General features: G+C 40.7%; 1 pseudogene; it reads right to left on the reverse strand.

Annotated features, from left to right (window-relative positions):
* Positions 1 to 6,936: 6,936 nt before the first annotated feature.
* Positions 6,937 to 7,669, reverse strand: LOC118616307 (annotated as a pseudogene).
* Positions 7,670 to 8,806: the final 1,137 nt, after the last annotated feature.

Below are 8,806 nucleotides of genomic sequence, written 5' to 3' on the forward strand. Positions count from 1 at the left end.
AACAAGGCATTTCTTTTCTAAGAAAGCATCCACGGTCCCCAGAATAAAATTCAAGGTCTCAGCACAGTGTACAAGGGCTCTTCAAAACCTGACTCCACCCAGCTTTCCAAACTATCTTCTTCATCCACAAGTAAGTTGTCTCCAGACCTCTAATAACTTTGATTGTGTCATTCCCTTAGTCTTGTGTGGTGGTTAACTTTATGTGTGAACTTGACTGGGCTGAGGGATGTCCAGATAGCTGGTAATGCATTATTTCTGGCTTTGATTGTGAGGGTGTGAGGGTGTTTCCAGAGAAATTAGTATTTGAATTGGTGAACTGAATAAAGCTGATTGCCCTCCTTAATATGGGTAGGCATCATCCAATCCTTTGAGGGTCTGAATAGAACAAAAATGTAAGGAATAGCAATTTGCTCTCTTGAGCTGGGGCCTCTATCTTCTCCTGTCCTGGTTTTTGGGCTTTTGAACTCAGTCTGAATTATACCACTGGCTTCCTGGTTCTCCAGTTTATAGAGGGTGGATCATGGGACTTCTCAGCCTCCACAACCATGTGAGCCAATTCCTATAATAAATCTCCTCTTCTATGTATCTCTATAATATCCTACTGGTTCTGCTTCTCTGGAGAACCCTGCCTAATACACCTTGAAAGCCTGTTTCCTTTGACTCCACTTGTGAGCTCCTTTATTTTCTTCACAAGGCAGATTAAGTGTTACTGTTCTGGTAACACTTTCCCAGATCCTTCCACAGAGAGTCACCAACTCCCTCTGTTCTGCTTCCACTTTGTCCATGATGGTGCACTCTCATGTGTTTGCATCGACATTATTTATTTAGATGTCTTCCTATGCCAATAGTCCCTGAACTCCTCCAGGATGAGCTTTATTCATATCTGTATTCTCAGCACAGATTAGGCACTTAAGAAATGTTTGTTGAATAAAATGAATGAATAAATGAAGTCTTGAGTGACATGGTAATTTTGGGTGTTCAGGACCTACCATGGGTTAATTAGAAGCATAAAAGAGGAAATAAGAGATGTAGAAGATGTATCTTGAATAGGAAGATGGGAGACACTAAAGTGAACTTAATTTTCTTAGTAATTTTACTTCAGATTTGTTCTGCCTAATGGGCTGTCTTATGTGGGAATTAATGACTTTTGAATTAACCTTTGATCATTGGTCCTTTATGGGTATTTTTTTAGGAAGTTCATTCCTCACATAACCTAAATCTTGAGTTAGGTGAGGATCAGATTTGGATTTCCAAATTTACTGTGTAATTTATTAAATTCTAATATGCTAACAACACCCTATAACTATATGAAATCTTTCATCTTGAAACCTAAATGTATTTTTTAAATATTAATAGACATGAACAGCCTCAGGGGGTTGTTGTTATTGGGCCCATTTCTGTGCTGGATAAGGGTATGATGGAGTGTTAGCTAACTTGCCAAGAGGATGTATAGACTGTTATTTTTTAAAACTACTTTTCATTATGGAATATTTTAAATACATACACAAGTGGGGAGAACAGTATGATGAAATCAATGTGCCTACTATCCAACTATGAATTCACGACCAATCTTGTTTTACCTTCTTTAGCCTCCCATGTTATTATTATTATTATTTTTGATCCTCACCCAAGGATATTTTTGCATTGATTTTTAAACAGAGTGGAGTTGGGGAGGGGTGAGAGGAAAAAAAAAAAGAGAGAAAGAGAGAAAGAGAGAGAACATCAATGTGAGAGAGACACATCAACTTGTTGCCTCCCACAGGACTCCCACCAAGGTTGGGGATTGAACCTGCAACCCAGGTATGTGCCTTGACTTGGAATAGGACCAGTGACCCTTCGGTCTGCAGGCCAATCCTATAACTGCTGAGCCAAATCAGCCAGGGCCCTCCCATGTTAATTTGATGAAAATCTGAGGTATCATACATTTTCATTCATAAATATTTCAATAGCTTGAAATGATAAGTATAGTTTGGGTTGGAAAGAAAAATGCTCGATTCTCCTCTTTTATTTACTAATTATTAAAATAATGAGTTGGCCAAAAAAAAAAGGCCCTGGCTGGTTTGGCTCAGCGGTTGGAGCATCAGCCTGCAGACCAGAGAATCCTGGGTTTGGTTCCCACTAGGGGCACGTACCAAAAAATAAAATAAAATAATGAGTTGGATTTTAGCATCATTCAATTAGATTAATATAGCTTTATTGAGGTATAACTGACATAAACTGTATTTAAAGCAGCGGTTCTCAACCTGTGGGTCATGAACCCTTTGGGGGTCGAATGACCCTTTCACAGGGGTTGCCTAAGACATAACAGTAGCAAAATTACAGTTTTGAAGTAGCAACAAAAATAATTTTATGGTTGGGGGTCGCCACAACATAAGGAACTGTATTAAAGGGTTGCAACATTAGGAAGGTTGAGTACCACTGAAAAGTGTGCAATTTGGTGAGTTTTGATAAATGTATATACCTGTGAAACCTTATAATAGTTATACAAATGAATATGTTGCTCATGAATTAGATTTTAAAAGTATTTTATAAACTGATAAATTTAAGCATATTGATAGTTTCCACCCTTTCAGTTATCATTCTGTTTGAAGCTCCAGTGGTCTCATTTTGGGTTATCCTGTGGTCCTTTTGAAATGACTTTCACAGTCTTTGTTAATTTCCCTGCCACCTTGTCATGACAGGATGTTCCAGATCTGCCATCAGCTCTTTCTCCAAGGAGCCCTAGGTCCTTTTGGTGGGAAACAGGAAGTGTCATATATTATATAGTGGTTAAATATTAGGGAAACATGGAATCCTGGGCTTTGAAGAGCCCCCATAAACCTTGCAGCCCAGCCCCAACCATCCAGAAAGCACTGTACTCTGGCCAAATCCAGATAAATGGACCCTTCTCCTTCCAGAAAGATGAAGCGAAGTGTGGTCCACTGTGAACTAAATCAATTTAGAGTAACAAAAGCAAATCCCAAAATAGCAGCTTCAAGTTTATGGAAATGAATCCAAGTCTAAGTGCTTAGGGAGAAATCACTGAGCATGGATAAACAGTGCTGGGAATTCCTGAGGGCGCTGTGTGGGAAGGGAAGCGCCTGTGCTCTGCAGCTAGGGTTTCGATTCTGCTCTGGTTTTCACTGAGGGAATTGAAAGGTGGTCTACATTTGTACAAACTAAGGAATTAATGATTTTATTAATTAGCTTAACAGATTCTCTCTGCAGCTTCAACATAGGCCTCAAAAAGACATAATGGATTCGTCTTTCCGAGAGGTCTTCACACATGTGTGAAGTAGAGTTGGAATCAGAGGCTCTGGGGTCCAGGCACCGGATATAGGAACTGGAAACCTCTTGTGTAGCATCCAGGACAATGTTCCCCAAACTGATTCTAAGGAACACTGGTGTTCCAAGGAAAATGGTGTTCCCTGGTTAAAAAAGGGAAATAAGTCCTGGCTGGTTTGGCTTAGCAGTTGGAGCATCAGCCCTCCAACCAAAGAGTCGCAGGTTCGACTCAAGGGCACGTACCTTGCTCTGGTTCCTCTGGGCCCTGGTCGGGGTCCTATGAAAGACAACCAATTGATGGGTCTATCTCTCCCCTTCCCACTCTATCTGAAGATAAATGGAGGAATATCCTCTGGTGAGGATTTAAAAAAAAAAAAAGAGGAAATAAGACTATATCCTTATCTCAATGGTTCCTAAAATGTATCAGCATGTTAAGAGCTATGAGAAGTCTAATGTATCAGCATGTTAAGAGCTATGAGAAGTCTTGAAAGAGATATATATGCTGGTCTTTGTTTAAATCTATTTTTTCACATGTCCTTGACTGTAGACTTCCCCCACATTTACCCACACTATTCACTTGTGAACATGAGCATACCAAGAAACAATAACTTTAGAAATGTTGATATGGTCCCTTCCTTTTACAGAGGAGGCACACAGAGACCCAGAAGTGAGGCAATGTCTTCAGGAGTCACAGAGAGTTATTGGGAGGCCAGGTGGAATTGAGAAGAAAGCAGGGCATTTGGAATGAATCCCTGCTTCGTAGCTTCCTAACTGTGGGATCTTGGACAATATTTTTATTTCTTCTGAACCTAGAATTTTTATTTGTGAGAATGTAGGGCAATACAATACTAATCTCACAGAATCCTTATCTGCTAAATGTGTTTTGAGTTGGTGGTTAGATTAGAGAGTTAGTCCAGAGTCCAGGTATGAGAACAAGGGCAAATGGGTGCCGGACAAATTGTGAAATGACTGAACTCTGCTATATTTGGGCCAAAGTGAGCTGTGACTGATTCTAGACTAGAATCCGGGACAGTGAGCACTACTGTAGAAGAAGAAGGAGGCGGCTGAGGCTGGGTAGGGAGTGCTGGTGGTAGTTCCCAATTAGAAAGCATGACTAGAGGGTGGAGACAAGGCCTCACTTTCAGAAAGTACATTACCTCCTTCCCCTTCTGTCCCAGGTACAAATCAAAACAGCTGGACTGTGGAGGGGGAGGAGGAGATTGGGTAGGAAGGAGTCTAATCCAGCAGTGACAGATACTAGTGAGAGGCAGTCATTGTTTATCTTTGTTTTTGTTTCTGTGTTGGTGAAAATTTGAGATGTTTTACAATGTCACAGATTAAATAGAATGGTGACTTACATTTGATCAGTTACATAGCTATTTGAATGGATTATCACATTGTCCTCTGTTAGGTTCTAGATAAATTATATATAGCCTTTCTGGGTGCTTGGATATTTTAACCTGGGATGAGGACATTGCAGTGTGATTTGCCTTAAAGCAAACTAGTGCACATAGTTACATAGTGGGTTTTTCCTATTCCAAAAAGTCCATTCTGCTTATTTCAGACTTGTTCACACACACAACAGGCTACACCCAGGGTCAGTTCCCCTCCTACATGCTCCCACAGCTCCTCTGTTTATGTTTCCTTGAAAGCACTAAAAAAAATATAGAAATGATCTGTGTCTCTTACCCGAACCAGTGTATGAATATGACAGACAAGAACCGAATCCACACATCTGCATCCTCCACCCTTGGGGCAGCACTCCCTAGAACCAGTGTTTAAAAAAAGTGAGTTGAGTGAATGAATGAACAAATGATGCTCTGCTTTTTTCACGTTCTCCTTCTTATTTAACCCCTACAGATAATTCCTTCTGTAATCTCTACTCCTTCATTTTTTCCAGCCTTATGAAGATATACATAACACTAAACAGTGTGTACACTTAAGGTGTTCAATGTGATGATTTGACACATGTATATATTGCAAAATGATTACCACTTAAGATAGTTAACACCTCCATTGCCTCACATAATTATCTTTTAGCCCCCCCCCCCATATAGATTATTGTTCTTTTACAGATGGAACTATCATTTCTATTTCACAGATGAAAGCCAGGAGCCAGATTTTGGTATATTTGAATGATTGTCCTCTCTCTTACAGTACCAGCGTGGCGTTCGTGACGATTGCTGCAGGCATCAGTTTTAGAGGCACATTCTCTCTCATGACTTCAGTGATCCTAACTCTGTGTCACTTTAGAGTGGATTTCATTAAAAAATATGTTTAGAGAGAGAGGAAGAGAGGGAGAGAGAGATAGAAACGTTGATGAGAGAGAACATGATTGGCCACCTCCTGCATGCCCCCCACTTGGGATTGGGCCCACAACCTGAGCATGTGCCCTGACTGGGAATCAAACCTGACCTCTTGGTGCATGGGTTGATGCTCAACCACTGAGCCACACCGGCCAGGCCAGATTTTATTTTTAAAATCAGCTCCAAGTCATTTGAAGTAAAGTTTGGTAAAAGGAGATGAGTGACTCAACTTGAAGATGTCATTTCAGATTCAAAAGAAAGTCTTGGATGACTCAAATCAGAGGTAATCCCAAGAAGACATTCCAAATACATGGTGAGCCATGTTAATGTCAACAGAATAGGCATAAGGACTTCAGAGGAGAGCGTACTTATTGAGATTTGTAAATTCTAGTGTTTGAAAAAACTCCTTAATATAGAATCAAACTTTTTAGGGCCAGGTTCAAATAACAAATAAAAGTGATAAATTCAGAACTTTAAAATGTACATTTTTTTCCTGGCCAGGCCCCAGTTCAGGCTCCCAAGTTGGTTCTTTTGCATCCACTAATAACATCATGGAACCCCCAGAGCCCTTCCTGGCATTGTTCTGGGTGTCATTGATGTTAAGCAAATGGGGAAAGAAACACAATTCAGAGCTCACAAAGCTAAGGGGAACTCATTTTCAAGTTCATGACTTTCAAATCCATGGCACAATAGTGTATCATTTTAATTAACTAGGTATGTGAGGATGGAGTTACTGCCCTTGGATCTGTTCTTTCCTTTTAATGGGAAATGCCTTTTAATGAATGTTTTTGAAACTCATTTTAATGCACGAAGAGGGCTGTTCCCATGCATTTTTATTTAATGCCTTCCTGTGTGGTGGTGTGAAAAGCATGTGTAAATAAGGCCCTGGGAAATCAAAGGTTTCATTAACTCTGAGTTTATTTAATTCTGCAAACATTTATGAAACACTGTGTGTTCCAGGGTGTGTGGTAGGAGGTGGACTGGCTGAGGAGCAAGACATGAAGCAGGCACTAAATAGTTTATGAGACAGAAATAGCATTGGCAAGTACTCAAATGAGTGTTTGGTATTAAAAGAGAGGTGCAAAAAAGAGATAGAGAAGTAGGTGGGAGGATGGCAGAAAACTTCAAGGAACAAGTGACATTTTAGTTGAAACTTTCTTCTATTTATTTATTTATTATTATTATTATTATTATTTTACTTTCCCAAACTTTATTAAAGAAAAAGAAATGATGGTAAATTTCTAAAACATAGTTAATTTTCTGGGATTCTTCCCTTGAAAATGTGGTGTTTAATTTCAAACACACACCAGGGTGTGCATGATTCCCAACTGTACTAAGTAGGCGAGAGGCTGAAATCCTAAAATGCTCATCTTCCAACTTTCCCCAGTCTATTGTCTATCTTTAGATCAGCAATAATTGCCTGAACAGCTACTGTGGCTTCATTAATTTTTGTTTGTAGGTCTCTGAGCTTCTATATGCAGCAATCTCAGAATTTGAGCAGCTTTATTAAAAACTGCATCTCCTATGTCAAAACCAGGAATATGTTTGTCTAAAGCAATGGGTTATCTCTCTTTTGCTTGACTTGCTTGAACAATTGCTTCCTGTGTCAGGCGCTCTTGGACCAAAATACGAATTACCTTAAGTATTACCAGGTAATCATCATGATGCTGAATCTGAAGAAGGTTAGCCAAAACCATTACACCAGCCTTAAAATCAGGATTATTAACATCCAAGTTGATCAATGGCTCTGCATTTTTAGCTGCATTGTCAGCATTTTTTGTACAATCAGCTACTGAGTCCTTGTATTTTTCAGCATTATCTCCATATTCAAGTCTAACAGCTAAACCAAGAAGCCAGTCAATTGCTTCTTGTCGATCTTGAATCTTGAAAGGACAGTTAACATCTGTGAGATACTTTTCAAAGAACTTGGGCCAGTCACTGCTGTGGATGTTTCTTAAATTACCTCTGTCTTCAATCTTGTAGTGTCTGATTTTTCTGGTCTTAAAACAAACAATGAAGTTTCTAAACTCTGTTTCATTTTTGCAGTTGAAGCCCGCAGGGTTGTGGTAATCAAGGGAGGTCAGCTTGTGTCCGAACATGGTCCTGGCTTCTTGCTCTAGTCCCCCTGGCTTCAGCCAGGAACCTACAGACAAGGCCAGCGAAGGTACTGGTGAGGCCTATTTATTTTTTTAAATCCTTGCTGTAAGAACGAGGTGGAATGAGGCGGTGCAGGGTCTCCAGAAGTGCAGGTTTATTGGGAATTAGCCTGCCGGACTACCTCTAAGGAGAGAGTAGCAACCAGCTTGTACAGAATAGGGATTTTTAAACTCAGGGCGGAGGCGGGGGGGGGGGGGGGGGGGCGTGTTGTTCAGCAGAGGAGACGTGGTCATCTTTGATTGGTCGGGCCTGGGGTCTCCTTAATTCTTGATTGGTCAGGGGCTGGGGTCTCCTGAAACTTGTTTTTCTCATCGAGCGTCCATTTTGCAGTTTTGGGTGGGTTAGGGTGGTTTCATCATTTGTTCCTCCTGACTGGAGTGATGGGTTTTAGTTTTCTGGAATGAGAGGTTTAGGGCAGTAATATAGAAGTTAAGAGCTAACATTCACCTGAGGACATGTCTTTACTGATTGTTGGAGAGAACCCTGGCTGGTTTGGCTCAGCAGTTAGAGCGTGGGCCGGCGGACTAGAGAGACCCGGGTTCAGTTCCCGTTAAGAGCATGGATCTTGGTTGCAGTTTGTCCCTGGACCTGGTAGTGGTCGTGTGGGTAGCAACCAGTGGATGTGTGTCTCTCTTGCATTGATGTTTCTCTCTTTTTCTCTTCCTCCCTCTCTCCCTCCCACTCTATCTAAAGATAAATGCAAAAATGTCCTTGGGTGAGGATTAAAAAAAAAAAAGATTTTTGGAGAGAGAGAAAGGGAGAGATAAACACCCATAGGATACCTTTTACCCTGGTATTGAACCCACAACCTAGGTATGTACCCTAGCTGGGTATTGTACCTGAAACCTTTGGTATACCAGACCACACTCCAACCAGCTGAGCCACTCTGCCAGGGCCATTTTAGTTGAATCTTTAAGGACAGATACAATCTCGGCTGAATTGGGGATTGTGGGCAGGATGGGAAATCCAGACGGAAGAAAGAGAGTAAGTTAATGTTGTGGTGCGACCCAGTTAAAGAAATACCGCTAGAGAATTGAAGTCCAAATAAGAGCCATTTATTAGCCGGCTGGAGTCTGATT

The sequence above is a fragment of the Molossus molossus genome, unplaced genomic scaffold (assembly GCF_014108415.1).
Source record: "Molossus molossus isolate mMolMol1 unplaced genomic scaffold, mMolMol1.p scaffold_m16_p_4, whole genome shotgun sequence".
NCBI classification, from domain to species: Eukaryota; Metazoa; Chordata; class Mammalia; order Chiroptera; family Molossidae; genus Molossus; species Molossus molossus.